The sequence below is a fragment of the Triturus cristatus genome, chromosome 7 (genome assembly GCF_964204655.1).
Source record: "Triturus cristatus chromosome 7, aTriCri1.1, whole genome shotgun sequence".
Lineage (NCBI taxonomy): Eukaryota > Metazoa > Chordata > Amphibia > Caudata > Salamandridae > Triturus > Triturus cristatus.
This window is the reverse complement of record NC_140590.1, coordinates 631,629,227-631,655,828: the sequence shown is the minus strand read 5'-3', so window position 1 is coordinate 631,655,828 and position 26,602 is coordinate 631,629,227. Positions and strand designations below refer to the sequence as shown.

The window sequence follows — 26,602 nt, the reverse complement described above, 5'->3', positions numbered from 1 at the left end:
TCATCCAGCAATGGTTCAAGGCCTACGAAGTTGCCATGACCTCCCACCGAGTCCCGCAGAAAGACTGGGGGGCTGGGTTGTGGGGCCGGTTCCTGAGCGAGGGGAGAGATACCCTGCTAGACCTGCCCTTCACGGTGCTGAACTCCTACAGTCACATGAAAGAGGCCCTAGTAGCCAGATATGGGCTCACCCCCGAAATGTACCGGCAACGGTTTCGAGACTGCAAAAAGATACCCGGTACCACATGGGTGGAGTACGTGAACTTTTACAGCCGGGCCTTGGAAGGGTGGATCAAGGGCAGCAAAGTCTCCACCTTTGAGGAGCTGTTCGACCTAATCGCGTGGGAACACTTGTCCGCCAATTGCTTTGTGGAGTTACGCCAGCACCTCCTGGACAGCAAGCTCACTGACCCTCGAAAGCTGGCCGTCGAGGCTGACCGATGGGTGAACACCCGGGCCTCACGGGGTCCCGTGGGAGACTACGGTCGCCACAGTCAGGGACCCCCCCGCCAGAGGGGCGGAGGGAATCAAGGCCGACCAAGAGAATTTCCGGGGGGCTCCCAGCACAGTCCCCCCAGAGGACAACCTCCGCACTTTCCAGCCCCACCTCCGGCCAGCACCGGGCCACCGGGGAGGTCGGGACCCCGAGTGAGGATCACCTGTTTCCGCTGCCAACAGACCGGGCACTATGCCAGTGACCCTCAGTGTCCCATGTACCAACGACCCGCCACGACAACCCCTCCGGCTCGACAAATGGCCTCCGTAGCCCTGGGAGAAGAGATGGAAGACTCCGAAGAATGGGAGCCAGCCGCCATGGCCCTGGTCTCCCTAGGGGACCGAGAGATGGTCCCTGGAACACCCCTGCCCGCCAACACGAAGAAGTACCGACAGCAGGTGACGGTCAACGGTCACCGCGTCGAGGACCTCCGCGACACTGAGGCGAGTGTCACAGCGGTCCACTGCCACCTGGTCTCCGAAGACCAGATCCTGTCTGTCTGTGAAGAGGAGGCCACAACTCATTTTACCTGCCTAATCTCCTGGGGGCTGTCCCGTGTCCACCGTCTGTCTCCCTCCCGCCGCCGCCTTCCCAACGCGGCCGCTGTGTAGGAGGGGGACTACCTTACCCAGAATTCCCAGCAGCGGACGGGAAGCGGATCTGGGACCCGCCTCCTGTACTCTCGCGCCTGGAGGCGCTTAAGACCAAAGGGAGCCACCGCCTCGCGGGACCGCGCGCGGGCGGCGCCGGGCGAAGCCCGGGCAAAGGGCGGGCCGTCATCGGCCATCCAAGGCCGGTAAAGGCCGGGCTGGGCCCCCTCTCTTTCATCCCCGATACGGTCACCTCAAGTAAGTGACCCTGAAAGTACCGTGTTTGTTCCCACATAATGTTTTGTCCCAGTCCTATTGTTTTATCCTGTTATATCTCCTCTAAGGCATTTTGAGTCACTTTTTACATTTCCCATCCCGGTCTGTTAGTCATTTTCCTAAACACCACGATTCATGCCTGCAACGGGTAAAACCCCCTTGGTAAAAAAAGACCATCAATGGAACTTTGGATCATTTTGTTATCAGGACAATTCCGGACCCAGATTGGGAGGACTCTCTTGCCGTGCGGCGAGCTGACAGACGCCGCTCGATTGAGCATATTAAGAACATGCGTATGTCTCCACAACCAAGCACGTCGGTCCATGATGGGTCACATATAATTCCAACTGCTTGTGAACTGTCTAGCAGCGAAAGCACTCCATTGCTTCTCCGGGACGGCTCCAATCTGATAGATTCTATTACTGACCATATTGCTGACTCTATTAACGAATTAAGTGACATTATCTCTACCTCTCCCCGTGACCTCGTTTCGCCCGTTAAGTCCCGGGCGTCCACCTCGTCACCTGTGGTAGAGATTCCCCAAAAAACGAAACATACCCAGAAGCACAACCCTGATCCTCCCCAAGGTCCCCCGCCAACAAAAAGAAGGAGAAAGTTGGGAGGTAGAATGCCAAGGGGTAAATCAAGTAGGCTTATGCAAATCCCAAACCAAAATCCCGACCCTGTTAACATTCCCGTACTATCTACCCCGCAATTGCACATGACATCTCCCTCGCTTATCCCTCAAACCATTTCATCTAAGGACATCCCCTTTACTAATATCACTGGGTCCATCGAGCAAATAGTACGATCTTTTATTCTCCCAGTAATAGAGAGATTGAATACTATCACTCTCCAATTAGGGTCCCTAGAAGAGCTAGTTAGGGAGAACATAGTAGCAAATAAGACCCAACTTAACAGTGTTCCATCATCTGTACCCCTGGTAACGGCAATACCGACCCCTCCACCTGTCATCTTGAAGAAAGGGTCATTACCATCTCTGACATCTGTTCCATCAAAGCTTCCCGTTCCCTCCGTGGAAAAAAGCTTTGTCACAAATAATAATCGATTCCTCCCTCCTCAAAAGGGAGAGGTAAAAAACACCAAGCCTTCTAACCCAAAATCTTCCCAGTTAAATGTGTCTTGTATATCACATCCACCTTTTGAATCCAGGGTAAACAACACACAGGTGGGTGGGAATTCTATAAACTTAAGACCGGCCCTTGTTCAAGGTAACCATTCAAAACTTGATGTAAGGAGAGAGTCTAGGACTAGGTTAGTTGACCTCCCCCCGGAAGTGGCTCCGTATGTAGTCATTCTGACAGGTGTTCCTCCCTTAGAGGAAGGCAAGATGGAACATTTTTACCAACTAAAAAACAAAGTCCTTTTTTGGCTCTGTCAAAATCGGCCGCTCCCTCTGTATTTGAATGGTGAAATCATACATGTCAGGCGACTGCCTTGGCTGGGCTGTCGAACGAAAAACCTATCCGGAGATATTATTATTATCAATTTCTCAGACCGTAGAACTGTAAGACACATCCTAGATGAATTTCAGGAAATTGGGTCAGGGGGTATCATGACACGTGATTTGCTATTTTTCTACCCGAGATCTGCAGTAGAATTTACACCTAATCTGGGACCTTCAACTAGTTACCCTAATGAGCGTTCTATGTCTCGCCGTAATAACTGTTTGTTTAACAGCAATCTCTTTAACGGCTATAATCCATTCTATGGCCCTAAACCTTTCCAAGTTCCCTATAGATCCGACTATTCATCAGGTCTGGACACAAACGACTGACTGGTCCAATGTTCGCAGTCCTCACTTTGTCCGACCTGTCCACTTCCCGAAAAAGAAAACCAAGTACCCCAACTTTCTCCTTTCAGTAGGCCTATGGAGGACCATCAACCCACACCACAGGGTATATTGAACATTCAATTAGATCTAGGCTTTCCAAGGGATATGACTAAACCCTCAGGCGGCGATACTTTATTCGGGGGGGGTTCGGTTAATCCTGCCCTTTCCCACAAAACCAAACTTCTAGGCGACGAAACCCTATCTGGGGGGGGTTCGGTTAATCCTGACCTTTCTCTCAAATTTATATTCTGGAACGTCGCAGGTTTGCGCTCTAAGGCAGGACATCTATCATGGCTCTCTATTATTAGGGAGCATAACATAATTTGTTTGCAAGAAACGTGGTTAACAGCTCCCATTCATCTGCAAGGATATAAAACCTTTAACTCATTTGCCCAACCTTCATCATGTGGGAGAGCGAAAGGTGGCCTGGCAATTTATCTCTCATATGAACTCTTAAACATAGATTCCAAAATCATTAATAGCAACCCCTACTCCCAGATCCTTAAGATAACATCTAGTAAAACACAGCTGTTCTACATAGTTAACTTTTATAACAATTTGACTCCAAAGGATATACTCCCAGTCCTGGAAATTATTTACCGACTCTTATCAGAAGAACGACTCAAACATTCTAATACTAGTATTACCATAGTCTGGGGTGGAGACTTCAATCTCAATCTCTGTGTTTTAAACATCTGTGGTATTGTGGACAACCTGGGTTATAACGTAACGCATTTCCCTCATACCAAACTTGGGAATTTTCTGACCGAGATAATATTTAATTTAGATCTCGGTTTTGCTAACGATCTTGTTTCTCCCCCAGTTTCTTTCACTCCCACGTTCAATGGCAGGTGATTATCTAGTCTGATTGACTATGTTTTGGTTTCACAAATTTCCAAAGATCAGCTTCGTAGCTTTCGAAAAGTTACCGATCCTAGTAGCGATCACTTTCCTAATACTCTCGTGATCACTATTCCGGATATGCCAGAATCGTCCAGCAAGCAAACTCTTTTAACACAAGAAACCTTAGGGGTAAATAAACTGAACGGGTATGCAGTTAAATGGAATAAAGTTGATGCTGAAAAGATTACCTCAGCAGTGCTGAGTCGTATACTCCCACATATCGAAACGTGCTTAAACTCACAATCTCTCCCTGATCAGGTACTGGCTAGCTTTTCTGTTATTACATCTGAAATAAAGAGCAAGCTGTTCCGTAAAACCACGGGCGTTAACCAAACAAAAAAGGGATGGTTTAATCCCGCAACAAGGCGCGCCTACCTCACATTAAAGAAAGCTTTGACTAATACCGTAAGGGATAAAGTGGAAGTGATAAGATTAAGAAAATGCTATAAGCAAGCACTTAAATCTTGTAAGGTGGATATTAAGAAGGAACTATGGGCCAAATTACATCAGAGTTGTTCTTTTAAGGATTCGGCCACCTTCTGGAAAATAGTAAGAACACCTTTTCTAAACGACCAACAAGAGATTCCAAGGATCGAGGTAGCAGTGGGTGAGGCAGCTTGGGTTGGTCATTTCTCAAGGATTTTTGGTATTTCGGAGGATTCTTTGTCAGAGCCCCCCTCAGATAGTTTAGGGATGTTGACTACCCAAAACCATAGTAGACCATCCCTCTCCCCTAATTTTAACCTTTATTTTGACCACAACGAGGTACTTATGGCATTGCAGGCTTCTAAATGTGGTAAAGCCCCAGGCCCTGATGGGGTTCCCGTGGACCTATTCAAAAACAACTTAGAATTATGGTCACCTATTCTTACTAAGGTCTTCGAAGCAGCCACCAAAATCGGCCCACTAGAGTCCTGGACAACTTCCATTCTTCTTCCTATTTTTAAGAAGGGCGACCGTAATAGCCCTGCCTGTTACCGTCCCATCGCCCTCTTGGACTCTACTGGCAAGGTTATGGGTCGGCTACTTCTTAAGAGACTCCAGGATTGGGCTGAAAGCAATCAGGTGATTTCTGACCTCCAGTATGGCTTTCGAGAGGGACTTGGGACGGTGGAGCAGGCATTAAACCTTTCTTTATTGATAGGTAAATACGTATGGGCGAAAAAGGGGAGGTTGCATTTAGCCTACGTCGATCTTTCGGCGGCCTTTGATTGTGTTTCCCATAGTAAACTATGGAAACTCCTTCTGGCTATGGGGGTCGATCCCCCCTTGGTGAGCTTTATTCGGAATCTCTATACAGGGGCCTCAGCGAAAGTACGGTATGGTCTGGGGGGGGGAAGTTACAACATCATTCCCAGTACTTAAGGGTGTCAGACAGGGATGTGTACTGGCACCCTTTCTTTTTAATCTATACACAAATGGTTTAGAGGCTGCGATGTTGATAGGAAGCCAGGACCTGCCCATGATTGATCGTCGTCCAATACCCGCGTTGCTCTACGCGGACGACGCGGTGATCATGGCCAGGACCCCACGCCAACTCCAACTTCTCCTTGATAGATACTGTGAGTTCATGGCAGGCCTAGATCTAAAAGTAAACATAAAGAAAACGTTTGCCATGCACCTGGGGAAACGCCTTAAACATTCCGGCGGTATCCAGATAAATAATACCATTCTGGAGACCGCAACTTCATACCCCTACTTAGGTATTCTGATAGACAATACCTCTAGTTGGGGTCCTACCCTCTTGGCCAGAAAGATGGGGCTCCTTAGAACTACAACAGCTTTGGTCACATTTGCGCAAAAACTAGGCCAGCGCCCCTCCCGGGAGTTGATTCAGATCTATAGGGCTAAGTGCCGTCCAGTGGCAATGTACGGGGCTGGGGTCTGGGGCTATGTCAACACGGAAAGTATCCAAAAAGCAGAAAATGCTTTCTTTCGGTACCTTTTGGCCGCTCCCAATAGTTCGCCAACTTACGGTTGCCATATGGAGTTGGGGGAGGATTATATCTCTGATCTTATTGCAATCCAACCAATTCTTCTATGGCATCGACTCTGGGTTACTATAGAATGTAAAATGACTCGTCTGCTTATTTCTGACTGTCTTACTCTGGAAGGTTGGAAAAATATCCCGTGGCTGTTATATGTCCATAAATTCCTGAGAGATGTAAACCTGGAATCTCTTTTCATGCTCCCTGAGACCACAGTTGATATTCCACGCAAAAAGTTGAAAACCGCGTGCTTATCTCACTTACGTGAGCTCCGTCTAACAACTGAGATTTTAAAGCCTACAAATCTCCATCTTGCCGCGGTACAAGTCTCTTTTGGGATCCAGCCGTATTTACTATCCAGTGCTAATCATTATGAAAAATATCTTTTAACACGATTCCGGTTTAACACTTTCCATCGGTTGATAACTTTCCTGAAGACAAAAGATTGGTCTAGTAAACTAACTCCTTCTCCTTGTGATGGGCAATCAGAACAATCGCTATTGCACGTAGTCTTTTTTTGTAGTCACTATGAATTCCCACGCCAAAAGTGGATTTTACCTTTATTAAAATTCATAGGCTTACGCCAGTGTCGCCCGGCCCTTCTTGCCTTACAATGTTTGGACACTGAGTACAGCATTTTTCCAACAGCCTATTTTTTAAAAGCTTGTGTTAAATATCGTGCAAACTATGACCTATCATAAATCGCCAGATTGTAATTGTGATTTAAACTGAAAGAAATAATGTCTTATATACTTGTTGTATTTACATTCTATACATAAGAACCTTTTTATGATCTATATTAATTCTTAAGATTTTAAAGACTTGTTTTTAACCTTTGTATACTTTTATGGACACAAAATTTGTATCCGAATAAAGTTTTAATTGATTGACCAGATCCTGCCCGACGCCTTTTGTCCAGTCATATCGTCGGACAATTCCGAGAGCCTATGCCGGATGGCCCTAGTCCCCTTCGAATGGGGGGGGAGTCACCGGCAAGTTGAGGATGGCAGTCTGAACCTCCCAGCCCGTAGACAGCCTCCTGGGCAACGACCTGGAGAGTTCCCCGTGGGGACAAGTGGAACGAAGAGCCCATCTAGAAATGATGGGCCTACCCGAATGGGTATGCGCCACCACGCGCTCTATGACTCTCAGATTGCCTTCCTCCGAGGGAGGTGAGGCCATCCCGCTGAACACAGTCGCCGTCCCCGAGGTCCGGGACGCACTACCCGAGCCCGACGACCCTCTTCCGGAAGAAGCAACCATTCCTGATGACGGGTCGGTGCATCCAGATCCCGAACCACTGACCGAGCTCGGGGACCTGCCCGAGATGGCCCAGTGGCACGGCGAGGGAGGTCCCTCCCGAGAAGAATTCTGCCAGGAACAAGCCACCTGCCCTTCCCTCTTTGGACCCCGACAGCAGGCCGAGGCCCAAGCAGCAGGCGACCAGTCCGGAACCCACTGGGTATACTGGGAAAACGGCCTCCTGTACAGCGAACAGAAGTCGGCCGAGTTGGGATCGGCCCGAGTACTGGTAGTACCCCTGCGCTTCCGAAGTCTCCTCCTGGGCCTGGCCCATGATGTACCCCTGGCCGGACACTTAGGTCAAGATAAGACCTACCAGCGACTCGTTACCCACTTCTATTGGCCCAAGATGCGATCGAATGTGGAGGCCCACTGCAAGTCATGCCTCACGTGCCAGGCCAGCGGAAAGAGTGGGGGGAAGCGCAAGGCTCCGCTACAACCCTTCCCCGTTGTTAGTACCCCTTTTGAGCGGGTGGGAATCGACATCGTGGGACCCCTGGATCCCAAGACCGCCCAGGGCCACCGGTTCATCCTCGTCCTGGTGGACCATGCCACCCGCTACCCCGAAGCCATTCCCTTCCGCACCGTGATGGCCCCCGTGGTAGGCCGGGCCTTGATGGGGATCTTCTCCCGCGTTGGGTACCCTCGCGAAGTCGTGAGTGATCGTGGCACGAACTTTATCTCCAAATACATGAGGTCTCTATGGCAGCAGTGGGGGGTATCATACAAGTTCACCACCCCATACCACCCCCAAGGGAATGGCCTAGTCGAGCGATTTAACAGGACCCTGAAAGGGATGATCATGGGCCTCAAAGAACCCCTACGCCGGAGATGGGACGTCCTCCTCCCTTGCCTCCTGTTCGCCTACCGAGAGGTTCCCCAAAAATCTCTGGGGTTCAGCCCGTTCGAACTACTCTACGGACACCCCGTCCAGGGACCCCTGAGCCTGGTCAAGGAGGGTTGGGAAATGACACTCCGGGGGACCCCTCCTGATGTGTTCCGATACATCTTGGCGCTCCGCAACCAGACCCGGAAATTCCGAGAACTCGCAGAGACAAACCTCGAGGCTAGCCAGGAAGAGATGAAGCGCTGGTATGACCAGAATGCCACGCTGGTCGAGTTTCAGCCGGGCCAACAAGTCTGGGTCATGGCCCCGGTGAAACCCTGCGCCCTCCAAGACAAATGGACTGGTCCCTTCAAGGTGGTTGAGCGGAAGAGCCAAGCCACCTATCTAGTCGATGTGCAGTCCCCGCGGAACCCCCTCCGGGTCCTCCACGTGAACCGCCTCAAACCCCACTTTGTGAGGACGGAGTTGTTTGCTCCTGGCCACCGACGATGGGACTGAAGAAGACACCGAGCCCCTTCCAGACCCCCTGGGTGCTAAAGAGACCGATGGCTCCGTGGAGGGGGTGAGACTGTCAACCACCCTCACCTCCTAACAGTCCGACGACTGCCGCCGGCTACTAAGGCAGTTCACGGACCTCTTCTCCCTAACCCCTGGGGTCACCGACTGGTGTGTCCACGACGTAGACACTGGCGACAGCCCGCCAGTGAGACACCGAGCCTACCGGGTCCCTGATCGGGTCTGAACCTGCATCCAGACCGAGGTAGCTAAGATGTTGGCCCTCGGGGTGATTGAACCCTCCGACAACCCCTGGGCCAGCCCGGTAGTCCTGGTCCCGAAAGCGGCTGCCCCTGTTGTCGCCCCTGAGCTGAGATTCTGTGTGAACTACCGAGGACTCAATGCGGTCACCCGAGCGGACGCTCACCCTATCCCCCGCGCCGACGAGCTCATCGACCGCCTCGGGGCCGCTCGCTACCTCAGCACCTTCGACCTAACCTGCGGATACTGGCAGATTGCACTCACTGAGGGAGCCAAGGAGCGCTCCGCCTTCTCCACCCCGGATGGGCACTACCGCTTTAGGGTGATGCCGTTTGGAATGAAGAATGCCCCGGCCACCTTCCAGCGACTGGTGAACAGGGTCCTGTCCGGACTAGAGGGGTTCAGCGCAGCGTACCTCGACGATATAGCAGTATTCAGCTCCCAATGGACCGAGCACCTCCAGCACCTCCGACAAGTCCTGCTGGCTCTGCGCCAGGCCGGCCTCACCATCAAAGCCAGCAAATGTCAAATTGGACAAGGCTCCGTAATCTATCTGGGGCACCAGGTGGGAAGCGGGCAGGTTGCCCCCCTCCAGCCGAAGATAGATGCCATCCTGTCCTGGGAACCCCCAACGACCCAAACGGAAGTCCGGGCCTTCCTGGGCTTCACCGGTTACTACCGGAGGTTTATTAAGAACTACGGCAGCATCGCAGGCCCCCTCACAGAGCTAACCTCCAAGAAACACCCGAAGAAAATACAATGGACTCCCCCGTGCCAAAAAGCGTTCGACGCCTTGAAAGCCGCTATATGTACTGCTCCGGTACTCAAGGCCCCCCGACTACTCTCAGGAGTTTGTGGTCCAGACGGACGCCTCGGAACACGGCATCGGGGCAGTCCTCTCACAGTTCAACGACAAAGGCGTAGATCAGCCCATAGCCTTCATCAGCCGAAGGTTGCTACCTCGAGAACAGCGGTGGAGCACCATTGAAAGAGAGACCTTCGCAGTAGTCTGGGCCCTCAAAAAGCTACGGCCCTACTTGTTCGGAACACACTTCCGAGTTCAAACAGATCACCGACCCTTGCGGTGGTTGATGCAGATGCGAGGAGAAAACCCCAAGCTGCTACGCTGGTCAATCTCCCTCCAGGGGATGGATTTCACTGTGGAGCATCGCCCCGGGACGGACCATGCCAACGCGGACGGCCTGTCCCGATTCTTCCGCTTCAGCGAGGAGAACCCCCAAGTGGATGGGTAGTTCTCCCTGCCTTTCAGCTGGGGGGGCACGTGTGAGACCAGCCTCGTGGCGTGGGCCCTCCCGACCAGCAAGCCACCCTGCAACCGCACCGATCCCCAATGTCACAGCCTTCCGGCCACCATGGCCCAACATCCCGATGGCTGGCCAGACCCCCAACACGCATGCCCGGCCGAGGGAGAGAGAAACCCCCCCAAGCCAGACCGGGAGGCGCCGTCCCTGTCACACCTCTGGTCTCTTCCCCAAAGAACGCTACCCGGACTCTGAACCACCTGAGCCCTGCTGACGCTGTTGCGGCTCCCCGAACTCTGAACCATCTGAGCCCTGCTGTCGCGGCTCCCCGAACGAACTCTGAACCATCTGAGCCCTGCTGACGCGGCTCCCCGAACTCTGAACCATCCAAGCCCTGCTGACGCTGTCGCGGCTCCCCGAACTCTGAACCATCCGAGCCCTGCTGACGCTGTCGCGGCTCCCCGAACTCTGAACCATCTGAGCCCTGCTGACGCTGTCGCGGCTCCCCGAACTCCGAACCACCTGTGCCTGCTGATTGACTCGCGGCACTCTCCTCCAAGGGAATCGGCAGAGATTGCCGAGAGAAGCAACATCCCCCCAGCTCGAGGATTGAGAGCTGTGCGCAGGATACTCCGCAGAGACACCGACTCAAAGACTGTCCCGCTACCCCCATACCCCCATCACGAGATCGCCGCTGATTGTGGCACTGTTTCCATACCTGCAGTTCGGATCATAAAGATCCCTTACGTCTACGATAAAATATACTGTCTTACGAAGAACTACTGTGTGGTGTCCCTCTGTCAGAGAGTGCAAGCGCAGTGTGTGCGATCCTAGGTACGAGACCCTTCCAGGAAGGGCCTCCCTGCCCTTGCTCGGCCTAACTCTGGGAGAGGTGGGTCAACGGGTGGTCAGGAACGTATTCCAAAGCCCCCCGGAGAACGCCTTCCAACAGTGAGTACTTATGCGACATTGGGTCAAGCCTAATAGGTCACCGGCAACAAGGACAGCGACATAATCATCTTCCTCAACAATACAACCACACACCGGACTGGGATACCAGTGAGGATGACTTTGATTTGCTACATAGATGTTCAGAAGCTGGGGGTTACTCTACGCAGTGGAGCCTGTAGACCTCATCCTCGTACACAATAAATCAGCATGTGACACAAAGTGATGTGCCCATGCCTTTTTGCGGCCCCCCGCCCCATCGGTACCTAGGCAACGTCTTTACATCCTCCCTCTTGATGGGTCAACATGATTATGTATTTTGGGCATGTGGTGTGTTCAGTTGGTACTTACAGACAAGCAATGAATTTCCGTATGCGCCATTCTGGAAGCGCTGGTTTATGATGCAGTGGTGGAAGATGAATGCATCATGCACACTCCCTGGGAATTTGGCAATGACATTTGTGAACAGTCCGCGGTGGTCCACTAATACCTGCACATTCATTGAATACGTGTGCTTCCTGTTGCGGTATATGTGTGCGCTGTCCGCAGAGGGCACAAATGATACATGTGTGCAGTCAATTGCACCCACCACCTGCGGGAAGCCAGCGATGGCATAGAATCCTTGCTTGATGGCAATCTGCTCCTGCATAGTGTTGGTGAAGTGAAGGTGCTGGGGAATCAAGCTAAGTATGCCTTCCAAGACAGTGGGGAGGAAGGTTGAGAAGGCTGCCTGTGATACTCCACCAACTCTGGCTAGTGTTGGTTGAAATGTCCCAGAGGTCAAAAGAACAAGTTACTTATCTTCGGTAACGCTTTTTCTGGTGGATACAGTATCTGCCTGTGGATTCCTCACCTTGTGAATATCCCCTGCGCCAGCAACATTCGGAAACTTTTGTAGTAGTCCACGCCGATGGGGTCGAAGACGACGTCACAGAGACACGGCTCCGCTCGCGACTCCGCTGACGTCACCGGCTCCATAAGAAGACCTCGTCGGCGTGATGACGTCAGTTCCGCACTTTTTTCCGTGCCTTCGAGGCACACGGACAGACTGACAACAATATATACACCGTACATGATATGCAAAGCAACACACACAGTATGGAGAATAAATAGCAAGGCACAAGAAATAACATAATGCCTTTGACAGTAACAAAACACATTTGAAACACCATCAATAGAATTACAGGCATAGAATTACAGGTATAGAAGGATGGACAATGGGGAGGCGGGTGGGTCAGTGAGGAATCCACAGGCAGATACTGTATCCACCAGAAAAAGCGTTACCGAAGGTAAGTAACTTGTTCTTCTGATGGATACATCTGCCAGTGGATTCCTCACCTTGTGAATAGATTCCACAGCAGTCCCTACTCCCGGAGGAGGGTGTCCACCCTTCTATACCAAAAAGTCCTGAAGGACGGATCGCGCAAATTGACCGTCCCTCCTCACCTCGGTGTCTAAGCAATAATGTTTTGCGAAGGTGTGGAGGGAGGCCCAAGTTGCCGCCCTACAAACGTCCTCCACAGGAACACCCCTAGACAAAGCAGACGTGGAAGACTTTGCTCTAGTGGAATGAGCTCTCAAACCGGAGGTTCCTTACCAGCCAGGGAGTAGCAAATCTTGATCCACAAGACAATCCACCTGGAAAGGGTGCGCTTGTGCACCGTTCGACCCTTCCTGCAGCCAGCAAAGCCCACGAAGAGCTGGTCATCAACCCTGAAGTCCTTTGTCCTGTCCAGGTAGAAGCTCACCGCCCTCTTAGGGTCCAAGCGGTGAAGTCTCTCCTTCTCCTTGGAAGGGTGAGGGGGGAGGATAGAAGGAAGGAAGGGTAATGGACTGCCCCAGATGGAAGGGAGTTACCACCTTAGGCAAAAACGCAGCCCTGGTCCTGAGTACCATTCGTTCAGCATGCACAGTCAAGAATGGGGGTTTTGAACTTAAGAGCTTGAAGCTCACTTACCCTCCTTGCCGAGGTGATTGCAATGAGGAATACCGTGTTAAAGGACAACAGCCTCAAGGGACATTTGTGTAAGGGCTCAAAGGGAGAACCCATAAGATAAGTTAATACAAGGTTTAAGTCCCATTGAGGCATAATAAAAGGAGTTGGAGGAAACTTGTTTGTAAGGCCCTTTATAAAACGAAGAACAATAGGTGATTTGAATAATGACGGCTGATCCGGCAAACAAAGGAAAGCTGACAAAGCCGATAAATATCCTTTCACAGTAGCCACAGTAGCCACAGCAAAGCCTTGCTGAGCCAGAGAAAGGGCAAACTGTAGAATGTTAGACAGACGAGCCTTCAAGGGATCAATGGACCTCTCTCCGCACCAAAGCACAAATTTAGACCACCTATATGAGTATATAGATTTGGTGGAGTGTCGCCTGGCCGATAAAATAACATCCACCACATCTGGCGGGAGAGAGAAAGAATTCAGGTTGCCCCGTTCAATCTCCAGGCATGAAGGTGTAAGCTCTGGAGGTGGGGGTGTAGAACCTGCCCCTCCGACTGCGAGAGGAGGTCTGCCCTCAGAGGGAGACGGAGCGGAGGGCACGAGGAGAGGTGGAGAAGATCTGTATACCACACCCTTCTTGGCCAGTCCAGGGTGACCAAAATAACTTGGGCCCGGTCTTGGCGAATCTTCCTCAGAACCCGAGGAATCAAGGGTATGGGAGGAAACGCGTAAAGGAGTCGTGAGCCCCAACTCAACTGAAACGCGTCCCCCAACGCTCCCTGCATCGGATACTGGAGACTGCAGAATGACGGGCAGTGAGCATTCTCGTGAGTGGCGAACAGGTCCACCCGAGGAGTTCCCCACATCCGGAAGACGTGACGAACCACCTCCGGATGAAGCCTCCACTAATGGTCGGCGGAGAACTGCCAACTGAGACTGTCCGCACGTATGTTCAGAACCCCGGCCAGATGATTTGCCATCAGACAAATCTGATGGTCCTGAGCCCAGGACCATAGACGCAGGGCCTCTCTGCAGAGACAAAGAGACCCCACTCCTCCCTGTTTGTTTATATACCACATCGCGGTCGTGTTGTCCGTCAGGACTTGAACAGACTAACCGCGAAGGGAAGGAAGGAAGGCCTTGAGCGCCAAACGTATCGCCCGTAACTCCAGAAGGTTGATGTGAAGCAACCTTTCCTCTGGAGACCAAAGACCCTTGATCTCCAGATCCCCCAGATGAGCACCCCACCCCTAAAGTGGATGCATCCGTTATCACCGTGGCCACCGATGGAGGTAGATGGAAGGACTTTCCTTGGGACAGATTGCCCTCCACGCTCCACCAAGATAGATCTGCTGCAGCTTCTCTGGAGATCCTCACAGACTCCCTGAGATCCCCTTTGTGCTGATACCACTGCTTGCGGAGGCACCACTGGAGCGCCCTCATGTGCCAGCGTGCATGGTTGACAAACAGGATGCAGGAGGCGAACAGACCGAGCAGGCGAAGGACCTTCAGAACTGGAACGACCGCTCCGTTGTAAAATAAAGGAATCATTTCCTGTATGTCGAGAATCCTTTGAGGAGGAGGGAATGCTCGACACACAGTAGTGTCCAGTACCGCACCTATGAACAGGTTGCGCTGAGAGGGCACCAGGTGAGATTTGGGCACATTTATCGAAAAACCCAATTTGTACAACAGCTGAGTTGTATCCTGCAGATGACATAGCACCTTCTCTGGCGACTCCGCCTTGATCAGCCAGTCGCCCAGATAGGGGAAAATCGAGAACCCCGACCTTCTGAGATGGGCTGCCACCACTGCCATCACCTTCGTGAAGACTCGAGGTGCCGAAGTAAGACCAAACGGAAGGACCGCAAACTGATAATGTTGCAACCCTACCGTAGACCGGAGATACTTCCTGTGTGACTTCAGGATGGGGATGTGGAAATACACATCCTGCAAGTCGATCGACACCATCGAGTCCTCCTGATTCAGCGCTTGAAGAACCTGAGCAAGGGTGAGCATCTTGAACTTCTCTTGTTTTAGAAAAAGATTCAAGATTCTGAGGTCCAATATCGGACGTAACCTGCCGTCCTTTTTCGGAATCAGAAAATACCGGGAGTAGCACCCCTGACCCCTCTCCTGCTCTGGAACCACCTCTATCGCACCTTTCTGAAACAACTTCAGGACTTCCTCCTGCAGGAGAAGACGGTGGTCCTCCGAGCAAGCTCCTTGGCAAGGAGGGTAATTTGGAGGAAATTCCCGAAAGGGAAGGGCGTACCCATTCTCTACAAGATCCAGAACCCAGAGATCTGTAGTTACAGATTCCCAATCTTGTAGAAAATGGGTAAGCCGGCCTCCCACAGGACCAGCATGATCCGGAATGTCGAATCTAGGGCTGCTTTGCGGTGGTGGGAGCGGCTGAGGAAGAGGAAGAGGAGGAGGAGAGTTGACGGCCACGTGAGCGACCCCTGATTCTTCCTCCGTATCCCTTGGACAAAGAACCTTGCTGTTGTTGCTGCTGCTGTTGCTGGGTCGGTCTATAAGAGCGAAAAGTCGCCCTTCCAAAGCCCCTATATCTTTTGAAAGATCCTCTCGGCTGGGATTGAAGACCCAACGACCTAGCCGTAGCCTTACTCTCCTTGAAGCGTTCGAGAGCAGCATGCGCCTTCTTACCAAACAAACCAGACCCATCAAAAGGCAAGTCCAATAAAGTTGACTGCACATCCGAAGAGAATTCTGAGGACTTTAGCCATGCACCCCTCCTGGTGGCGACAGAAGACCCCATGACTCTGGCAACTGAGTCTGCTGTGTCCAGTCCACTTTGAATGACTTGGCGTGCAGCCGCCTGGGCATCAGTCAGAACTTCATTGAAGCCGGCCCTATCCTCCTCCGATAGCTTTGGTGCCAACTTCTTCGCTGAGTCCATGAGCGCGTGGATATAGCGCCCCAACAAACACGTCGCGTTTGTCGACTTAAGAGCCATACTGGCTGATGAAAAGACCTTTTTGGCCGATTGGTCTACCTTTTTGGCCTCTCTGTCCCCTGGAACCTGAGGAAAGGCCCCCTTGGACCTTCCCGAACAAGCCGCCTGAACTACCAAGCTCTCAGGCGATGGGTGCGAAGTTAAAAACTCAGGGTCCCCTGGAGCCGCTCTATATCTCCTTGCGACTGTCCTGGAGACCGCAGGAGCTGAAAAAGGCTTGCGCCATACCTCTAGTACAGGGTCCATAATGGCCTCATTAAAGGGCAACAAAGGCCCCGAGACTGCAGTAGGCGAATGCAGTACCTCAGTAAGAATGTTAGACCTGAACTCCGTGGTTGGTAACTGATGGTCTAACAACTCCGCAGCTTTCCTGATGACCGCATGATACGGCGCTGCATCTTTAGAGGGCTCATCTGATGGTGGAGTGATTTCCCACTCTGGAGACAAATCCAGTCCACTTGCCTCCTTTAGCTCTTCAAACACTTAATCAGATTCAACTAACTCTCCCTCTTCAGCCTCTTCCAAAAGAAATCTTCTCTCATCCACCACTCTCTGTGCTTCCCTTCTGGAACGAATCCGCACCAGCGGCGTCTGCGGCGCCGTGTTCGAATCCGACGGCGCTGCCGTCGAACGCGGATCCGCAGGAGCAGCCGGCGTCGAACGAAGTCGAGTCGGCGCCGGTGAAGAGGGAAGCGGCGTTGATGTTCGCGGCGCCGGTAGCTGCCAAGACGGCGTCGCCGGAAAGAATGGCATGAATGGAGCTTGAGGATAGACCTGCGGCACTGCCAGATTAAAAGCCATCGGACCCACAGGTGCACCAGAGGTATACATGGCCCTTGAAAACACCCCGTACATGGCATTTAGATAATGCGTGGGGTCCTGACCTGGACCAGGGAATGCAGGATACTGGTCAGGTATCACCCGACTCGGGCCTGCCGGCGCCGACGGTGGAACAAGTGGCGTCACAGTCTCACCCGGGGCTTAAAGATCTTCAACCGGAGCTGGAGAATAAGCTGGAGCCAGAGATGGAACCGGCGTCGGGGATGACACCGGCACCGGAGATGTAGCCGGAGCCGGCGAAGTCATCGGAGAAGAAGGAGCTGGAGGTGAAGTCGGGACTGGAGAAGGAGACACGGACTCTCTCCGACGTCGAGTAGGCGACTTCGACTTCGGAGCCGAAACTTTATCGGAGTGATGATGTGAAGAATGACTCCTCTTCTTCTTATGCTTCTTACTTCTCGAAGCATGCCCCGAAGTCGATTTGGACGCCGACCTCGACCTGGATCTAGACTTCCTTCTTCCTCTTTTTTCCTTCTTCTTCATCCGAGCGATGAAGAGCTTCGCCTCTCTTTCTTTAAGAGCCTTCGAGCTCATCTTGCGGCAGCTGGAACAACCATCCACATCGTGGTCGGATGAAAGACACCAAACACAATCTTCGTGTGGGTCGGTAATAGACATGTGCTTGCCACATTCTCGACCGGGCTTGAAAGCCAACTTCCTTGTCGACATCTTCCGGAAGAAAGACAGATAAATCCAGAAAATACACAAAGTAAGAAGTGAAGCTACTAATAACGATTCCCGAAATCCGTTGGCGTCGTCGGAACGGAAAAAAGGGAACTGACGTCATCACGCCGACGAGGTCTTCTTATGGAGCCGGTGACGTCAGCGGAGTCGCGAGCGGAGCCGTGCCTCTGTGACGTCGTCTTTGACCCCATCGACATGGACTGCTACAAAAGTTTCCGAATGTTGCTGGCGCAGGGGATATTCACTAGGTGAGGAATCCACTGGCAGATGTATCCATCAGAAAGTGCAGCACAGCAAGCAGTTTTGTCTGCAGAGGGATGTTGGTTCTCCGCTGTGTTGGTGGCGTCAGCCTGTGTGCCATCAGGGTCAGGATATGCTGGATGGATGTCCTTTTGAGCCTGTAGTGGGCTATGACTTCCTCTGGCCTTAAGTCTGCGAGGCAGACACGTCTGCGCAGTGCCCGCTGTCTTCTTCGTCGCTGCATTGGTGGTGGTGGTGGTCCTGGGGGTGGTAGCATTAGTTGTTGTTGCCTTGGTGGTACTCCAATCTGCATGATGACTACCTCCATGGCTTCTGTGGCTGTTCTGGGGAGCTCGGGCCTAATCTCCCTTATATACACCCACTTATCTCCAGTGTAAGTCAGGTTTTTATCAGGTGTTAATAACTGGAGATAACGGGAGTTAGCGTGACTTTTTTTGTAGCTAAGCAGGTAAGCCATATCATTTATAATTGTGCGAAGCTGTGTTAGCAACTTTTTTCGTGAAATTTCAGTCAGGAACGCCTACTTTGCATGTCATTAGCGTTGAATATCGCTGCCGTGCAAGGCGATACATTTCCGGTCGCTATCGCTGGAAAACTAACGCTAAAGGGGGTTAGCGACGCCTTATTGATAGGGCGATAAAATTATCGGCGCTTTATCACCAAAAACTGACGCTAATGCGGCAATAAATCCCTTGATGATATGCCCCCAGGTTTTTTGACTGATTCTGCTGGTTTTTCCACTGACAGTGCACTGATGCCTGCTAACCAGACCTCAGTGCCAGCACTAGGACCCAAAAGAGAATGTCAAATTAATTGTACCCAATTGGAAATGTTTAATTTACCTCCAAGTACTCAGTAAAGGGTACCCTGGTATCCAGGGCATGTGAGTTACAGGGCTACCCCAGGGCTTGCAGCACTGATTATGTCACCCTGGAGGTCCCCCAAGTAAAACAAGCACCCCCCCCCCCCCCAGTCCACCACTGCAAACTGGTAGAGGAGTCATGCACTGCTAGCCTGACCATGCCATTGAAAGCAAAGGTAAAGCCACCACTTAATCTGTGCATATGTGTGTGGGTCTCCTCTCGGACAGGCTACTGGGTGCAACATATCACACAAGCAGGACATGTACTTTACACGTTCTGGCAGTAAAACATGCTAAACTACAGTTTTACTGTGGAAAGACTTGGTCGCCCAATTGAAGTCAAGAACCTACCTGTCTGGGACTCACTTCAAAATTGAAACCAACCACAGACCCCTCAAATGGATAATGCAGATAAGAGAACACCAAGTTGTTAAGGTGGCCCATTTCCCTACATAGGATGGAATTCACAGAGGAACAGACCGGAGACTGACCATGCCAATGCAGAATACCTTTCCAGGTTTTTCCACTTAGATGATGAGAATCGCCCGGAAAATGGTTAGTTGCTCATCACCTTTCATCTGGGAGGGGGCCATGTAAGGAAATGCCGCTTTTGTATGGTCACCCCCAAGTTTTACGACTGATCATGCTGGTTTTTCGACTCAAGTGCGCTGAGGCCTGCTAACCAGACGTCAGTGCCACTGCCCTGACCCCTAAAGTGCATGTGGAATTGACTACCCAATTGGAAATGGGTAACTTACCTGTAAGTCCCTAATAAATGATACCTTGGTACCCACGGCAAGTAAGTTAGAGGGGTACCTCAGGGCTTGCATCACTGATTTTGCCACCCTGGTGGTCCCCCAAGGAAAACAAGTCCCCCAGTTTACCACTGCAGACTGGTAGAGCAGTTGTGAACTGCTAGCCTGACTTTGCCACTGAAAGCAATAGTAAAGCCACTACTTCCCCTGGACATATGTGTAATCCACTCCTCTAGTAGGCCTGCCGAGTCCCGAAGGCAGGGTGCAACATATGACACAGGCAGGACATGTACTTTACAGGTCCTGGCAGTAAAATATGCAAAACATTCGTTTTCCTGTGGAAAGACTTGGTCGCCCAATTGGCAAGTAACGTGTTACATGCTGATAGAGAGGTCTTGCCATCTTGGGAACGGGCAGAATAGTGCATCCTTGGATAGCCAGATGTCGCAAGCCTTCGGAAGTGGTCACTAGGTGGGAGGGAACCTGGTAGCCCATTGGCTACCGACCGTATCCTACCAGGAGGGCACTTTCCGAGCTAAAGGGGGGCACCCCTGGTACCCAGACTCCAGATCTTGACGGATTGGGAAGAAGGACAGAAGAAGGACTATCCTACTGCACAGAGGGACAAACAAAGAGTCTGCCCTGATGAGGACTGGATCTGCGGCATCTTAAGGCTAGTGAAGAGAGGGACTGTGTCTGCCATGTCCTGCTCAAGGAGAAGTAATCTCCAGACCTCATCCAAGTCAAGAGAACACCAATGGCCAGCTGACTGACCTACTGTTATTTTAAAAAAAAAACATACTTTATTGAGTTATATTTTCAGTACATCAAGTCTATATATGCCTTGGTAAGGCCTGTATATGTATTACCAAGTCACAGTAACAGGAGTTGATGTGTATCTTAACTTACATTACACAAACAAAACAACATTCCACTCTTCCTTCTGTCTCTCCGCCCCCCTCGAGTCTAAGCCATAATACATGAAACACATCGCCGTCTAATTTGGGTCGTCCAGTGATGCTATTTCTTGGTTTATCCCATCTGACTACAGTTTTGGGGGAATCACCCTGGTAAGAGCTAACTGGGGTAGCTTGGTACAGAGTGTGCACAGTTAGTGTCAATACATTTAATCATGGTTTAGAAGGGGCCAGGGCAGTAGAGTGTGCTTGTGATGGTGCAGGAGAGCTCGGCTCGGGATTTTGTAAGCAGTCCATTATTGTTCCCCAGGCTTGCGCAAACTCCATTGAGTGCAGGACTCACTTTGTCCTCCTAAGGAGCACTTCCTCTTCATATCCCGCCCATCTTTCTAGTTCCTTGAACGAGACAAGGAGGCCTTCCAGTCTTAGAAGCAGCTCATAGCCTTTTGTTTTTCGAGTTTTATATAGTACAAACTAGACCCAAAGGCATCAAAGTGCTTTACATGAGCACCGGTTGCATTACAGACAGACACATTCATTTTTTGTCAGGCAGAGGGAGATTAAGTGATTTTTCCAGAATCACAGGATGTTGAGCATCCCTTCCGAAACCCAAACTAGGTTCCCCAGCTTCGAGGTCGACCGCTCTAGCCATTAGGCCCCATCCCCTCCTTATTTTTGGTGGTGTGTGGAAACCAGCTCAATAAACAATTGTCGGGCATGCAGGGGAACCTCCCTAGAGGTGGCTGTCGCCACAACCTCCGTCACGTCTCTCCAGTAGTCTATCAGATGGGGGCATGTTTGAGCTGGGTGCCTACCATCTCACATCGTGGGCAAGCCATGTCCACTATATTGAAATACTTTTCTATATGTCCGGGGTAAAATATGCCCTGTAGAGTAATTAATCACTTTAAACCAGGTGCTTCTCGAAACGTTTGGTATTCTTTCAAGGATGTAGGCCCAATCTGCTTCTGGTATTGGGAACCTCAGGTTCTCCTCCCATCATTCTGAAAATACAAAGGTATGCTGTTCCTAAGAAGGCTATTAATGATTTAAGAGATGTATGAGTCTGCAAGGTCAGGAGGAGATTCCTCCTTAAGGAAAAAGACCCTCACACATCCGGCAGACTAGCTGTCATATTTCGTCAGCGTGTGGCCCAGATGTCATGTTTCATCATTAGGTCTGCTCCGAATCGGGGCGGCGCTGCAATCCCTGATCGGCGACCTTAGTGGCGCCTTTTAGTGGAGATCTTTATTCCTTTAACTGCCGGTAGGTGAAGTGCAGGTGAGGGCCCTAAGGTGAAGTGTGTGTTGGGCAGAGTGTGTTAAAAATAAGTAGTGGAGATCCTAAATAACAAAGTTTAATGAGGGAGGTCCCACTCTTAATTAAAAGCAATAACGTGCGTAATCTTACAGTAAAGGTGTCTGTATTACGCTATAGTGAATAGTGGTCAACATGTTTCTTGCAAAGGTAAAACTAACTGCAATTCTTCAGGACCAGAAAGTTCACACACTTATTGGTAGTGGTAGCAACTGATAAAGCACTTACCACTGATACAGCACCCTAATAAGTGGTTACTTATAAGGATAAGGTAAAAACGCCTGTAAAAAGAAATACAAGGGGACAAACATACAAGTCAAAAAACATCTTACTAAAAACAATCTTTAGTAAAATCGCCTTATTTACTGCAACAAACTGGTGTCATGCAGTATTCGTGACATGATAGTATTTAATTGTGTAACAAACGTATTAGTGGCTAAAGGAAATAGTTCCCTTCATCTGACAAACGCTGATGCAGAAATCATAAGTGTCTTAGTATTAGAGGAACACCGTGACTGTAGAAATTGTTAAAAAACCTTTTCAGTAGGTTCAACTCACCCTGAGGTGCAAGGCTTCAGGTTCCAACGAGTAGGCGCTGGATACTGACACTGAATAGTGCAGTGTCCTGTTAGCAAAAAGGAAGGAGAAAGAATGCACTCGCGTAGGTCTCGTGTATGTTTCTAAGAACTCATAAAGTGTCATTCTAAAGTAGCGGTTTAACAAAGATTAGGTTGTCAATGTTTTAATCCTGTTAACTGCACAAGATTATTGATGTGTGGAAAAAGCGAGAGCATAGGTCTTGTGCATGTCTCTACGAACTCGTAAAGTATCGTTCTAAAGTAGCGATTACCAAAGATAAGTAGTCAGGGTTATAATCCTGTTAAATGCACAAGATTGTCGATGTTCAGAAAGAGCGAGAGCTCGCCAAAGAGTATGGGGTTACTTACAACGGTCCGCAATGTGGGATGCCTTGAATCCTACCCTGTGTCCGCGCCAGCTCGGGGGACAAAACCAATCACTGGCGGGTAGAATACAAAGGGATCGGGAGCCAATCAGCGGCGCGAACCAATCTACTCGTGGAATAGAGGAGTGGTGCGCGAAGTATCCTTCCGGTGGTGCAGGCTCAAGTGTTTACGTGGTAACGTTGTTGAGTCATAGAGCGTGCCACGTCATATCCTGTCAACGATCAAAAATACGGGAGTAAGCTAGAGTGTAGACCAAATTGTTGGGTCGTGGTAGTTCACTCGGGCTCATCTCCTAGCATCAGTCACCTAACAGAGTAACGTGACAGGTAGTGTAACCATTCAAACATAAAGTTATAGTAGCCACAGAGGGGTGGCGCTCGTGCCCTACTGGGTCAAAAATACAATTAAAGCTATTCCACGAACAGTTCAGGTACACAAAAAGAGGAAAAAGCCAATATCTTGCTGTATAATTTACCAAAGGAGGTAGACAGAGCCCTTACCCCGATCATTCATTAAAGGTGGATTCCTATTATGTGTAACCCAGTGATTGGTCCATCCTCTGGTTCAGATATTAAACAGGCCACCCCAAGGAATGTCTTCATTCAACCCTTCCAGGTGGGAGTATAATCTCATTACCCGCCTCTGTTCTAATGTAAACAATTTAGCCTTGCTAATGTTTTTAAAGGATTGGAGAACTATCCAATGTAAAGAATCGGGGGAATTTTGCTTCTCAAAGAAATGTGTTGTCATTTTCGTGTTCACTCTATTGCACCGAAAATTGCTCCGATGTTCAATAATTGTAGTTTTTACTGGTCTCGTAGTCATCCGTATGTAAGAGAGATTGCATGGGCACGAGATTAAATAAATGCAATTTGGGGTGTTGCAATTGGTGTGTGTTCTGCATTGCCAGGTGAACCCATTAGAAAATTCGATGTTCTTAGTAACTTTGGTTAATGGGCAGGCTACACACGAGCCACAGGGGTAATGGCCCATTACAGGAGGAAGGTTCCATAATGCCTTCTGACTGACCTCCTGTTCGCAGCACAGGGACACAACAGTTGACGCCTGCTGGGGCAAGTTGGTAGCCTAAAGTCTTCAAGCTGCTACCACCACAACCGTACAGCACCGAGGACTGACACCCGATGAATAGAGTTGCACTTGAGTTTACTGAACCCGTGAGAACTGTTGGAGAGTTGCTGGGACCCTTCGAAGTAGAGTTCTCAACTCAGGGAGGATTGGCCTGTAACCACGACAACAGAAAGTCCACAGATGGCTAGACTTTGATCAGACTGGAGAGGACTTTGTGGGACGTCGACCCTGCAACCAGGACCACCTCACCATATTCGTGGACCGATGAATCCCTGCAGGAGGACACCCGTCGACCGCGTTACATCCACAGCATCTTTCATTCCTTGCATCAGGACCACACCATAGGAATCCATTGCAATGCCAATAAAGTACCTGGAACTGCTGAAGGACTGCGTTCACTATGAAGGTAACTGTTCTAGAGGACCTTGCTGGTCCTCCAGACTAGATCCCCATCAGAGTTGGTCACCACAAGTACTTCTAACCAACTGCATTGACACTTGACAAGTTCTCCTTGAAAAGGTTTTTGAATGTCTAATTTGTTAACTTTGCCAAGGCTTGTTTGTGGTTGAGTGAAATTGCTTTGATATATTATTGCTTGTAAAATCTATATCTCCAAAGCCCTTAGGTGGATCCTTTTCATTCTAGTGTCTAAATTCATATAAAAGTACAGTCTATTATTATAAATTGACTCCGGGGTAGCTTTCAGCATGGCAAAAAAGGAAATATAAAATGATAATAATGAGATGTTATTATAATTTTATTTTTCTGTGCTGGGGCAGTTTTGTTGGGTGGGGCTAGGCTGTGCAGGGGGGAGGAGTGGTGGCACCCCCAAAAGTGTGCATAAATGTTCTCCACCCACGCTGCAGTACAGCCTGGGTGGAGAACATGCCCAGGCTTCCATTCCCCATCTGAGTGCTGAACCACGGCGCTCAGATGAATCACAACGCTGCATTGCAGCATCGTGATTGGCTCAGCAGAGCCTGGGTGCTTACCAATCACAACGCTGCATTGCAGCATCATGATTGGCTTAGGGGAGCCTTTCGTGCTTCATGTTCCAACAAAAGCCAGGAAGAGGACAGAAGAGAGGTGGCGGCACCCTTCCCCATTCCTCTACTGATTCGCAGGAGCAGCTTCTACCGGTTGGACATCTCGAGTTTTGTGTCAATTTCTTCTACAGTTGTTTTGGTGCTGTTTAAATGCTTTAAACGTGTTCCTCTGTGTAAGCCTTGCTCCTCAGTGCCACAGCTACCCAGTATTGAGCTGAAGGTTTGACAGACAAAGCGACCCCGGGCTTGAGCTGAGGGTTTGAGAAGCAAAGCCCAAGAGTCCTTAAGGGGTTGGTAAGTGTATTACTGAGGTTGCCCAACCACACCATATAATGCACCCCATTTCCTCACAAGATTCAACTCCATATTAGGTGGATATCACTGTTTCCATAAAGCATGTCAATTTCAAGTTCAATTTATTTTAGGTAAGCCAATGTGGGTTGAGTATTTTCCACCGCCCTCCCAGCACAACGCGGGAGATATTGGATAGAGACTTCTAGCTGCTGCTTCCTTAGCGTCCCTGGGCATCAGCGTGGATCCAGAGAATCTTGAACAGAACCTCTGCATGCCGATAGGTGGCACGGAACAGCTCAGCATCCATGCCGGATGTGACGTGCCCTGTGCCTATAAAGGCTCCTCCCCAGTGCGTTGACCTTGATTCCTTTCTTTCTGAGTCATCGGTGTGGATACATAAGAGCTCCGTCAATAGTTTTTTCAATGTTTTGTCGACCTTTATGTTCCTGGCGTAGAGGTGTACCTTAAGAAACCTGTAAGTTTTAAGCACTGTGTAGCCAGTCACAGGAACATGTCTGTGACAGACCTGCACCTGGTTTGCTTGTCACCCCAAAGGGATCATGGAGCAGGAGATGAAGCTCCTGGCCGCTCAACACTGGAAGTCTCCGCACCGCTCCAGGGTCCCCTCTTGGAGTAGATACCACTAGTCGTTGTTGCGACAGGAGTCATCATCAGGTAAGTCCCACAAAAAAAAGGAGACCAAGAAGTTGAAGGGCTCTTCAACTTCGCTGTGCCAGTCCAAGTCATCAGATAAGGAGTGGGATCGTCACAATTCTAGGCCCCACATCCCCATGGAGCTTAAGCCCAAGTTCACTCCGCGTCTCCCTGAATTTCCTGGAGCCTGAGTGACCCCAGCCAAACTCAAGGAGTTCTGTGAGGCCTTACACCTCATCTTAGGGCAGGAGGATCACTCTGGAGTGCCCTTGGGGTCCCATGGGTTCAGGAGGTGCCTCAACTCGGTTACCGCCTACAGATTCACCATCAGCGCCACTCAGGCCCTCTAGATCTGTTCCCAGATCCAGACCGACTGGTTGCGAACCCTTGACCTTAGCTGTGTTTTGGTCTAGTGGTGCTATTCCCGGAACTTCCGTTGTCCTTTGGAGGCACTGACCCCATAGTCATTCCTCAATCAAGTATGGAGCGGGTCCAGCATCCTCCAACGTCGACTCCTATGCTAAATGGACCACATCCCTCAGGGTCCGAGACATTGCCGCAGTTTTCTGATTAGGCCGGTAAGGAGTATGACTGGTGTGGATTTGAGAATCCTTAGAGCCTACCAACTCCCTTGAGGGATTGTTAGCCAATGACAATTGGTATAAGGACCTTGCGGGTGTCAGTGGTCTTGACACCTCACGAGACACTGGCCTGGTCTCTTCTCCTAGGGTGGCTACGGAGGCAGGGGCCTCTTTTGTCATAGTGATG

At 50.4% G+C, this 26,602-nt stretch overlaps 1 long non-coding RNA gene across 2 annotated transcripts in view; it reads right to left on the bottom strand.

Moving 5' to 3' along the window:
• The window catches only part of LOC146810261 (uncharacterized), a 43,827-nt gene extending 20,990 nt beyond the window's left edge, over positions 1–22,837 (bottom strand). The window contains exon 1 of one of the 2 annotated variants that reach the window (XR_014965652.1): positions 22,734–22,837. This is a non-coding gene — a long non-coding RNA (uncharacterized LOC146810261). Of the gene's footprint in view, positions 1–22,344; positions 22,412–22,733 lie in introns of those variants that run through there. The other variant, XR_014965653.1, reaches the window with a different exon arrangement.
• Between the last annotated feature and the right edge of the window lie 3,765 nt (positions 22,838–26,602).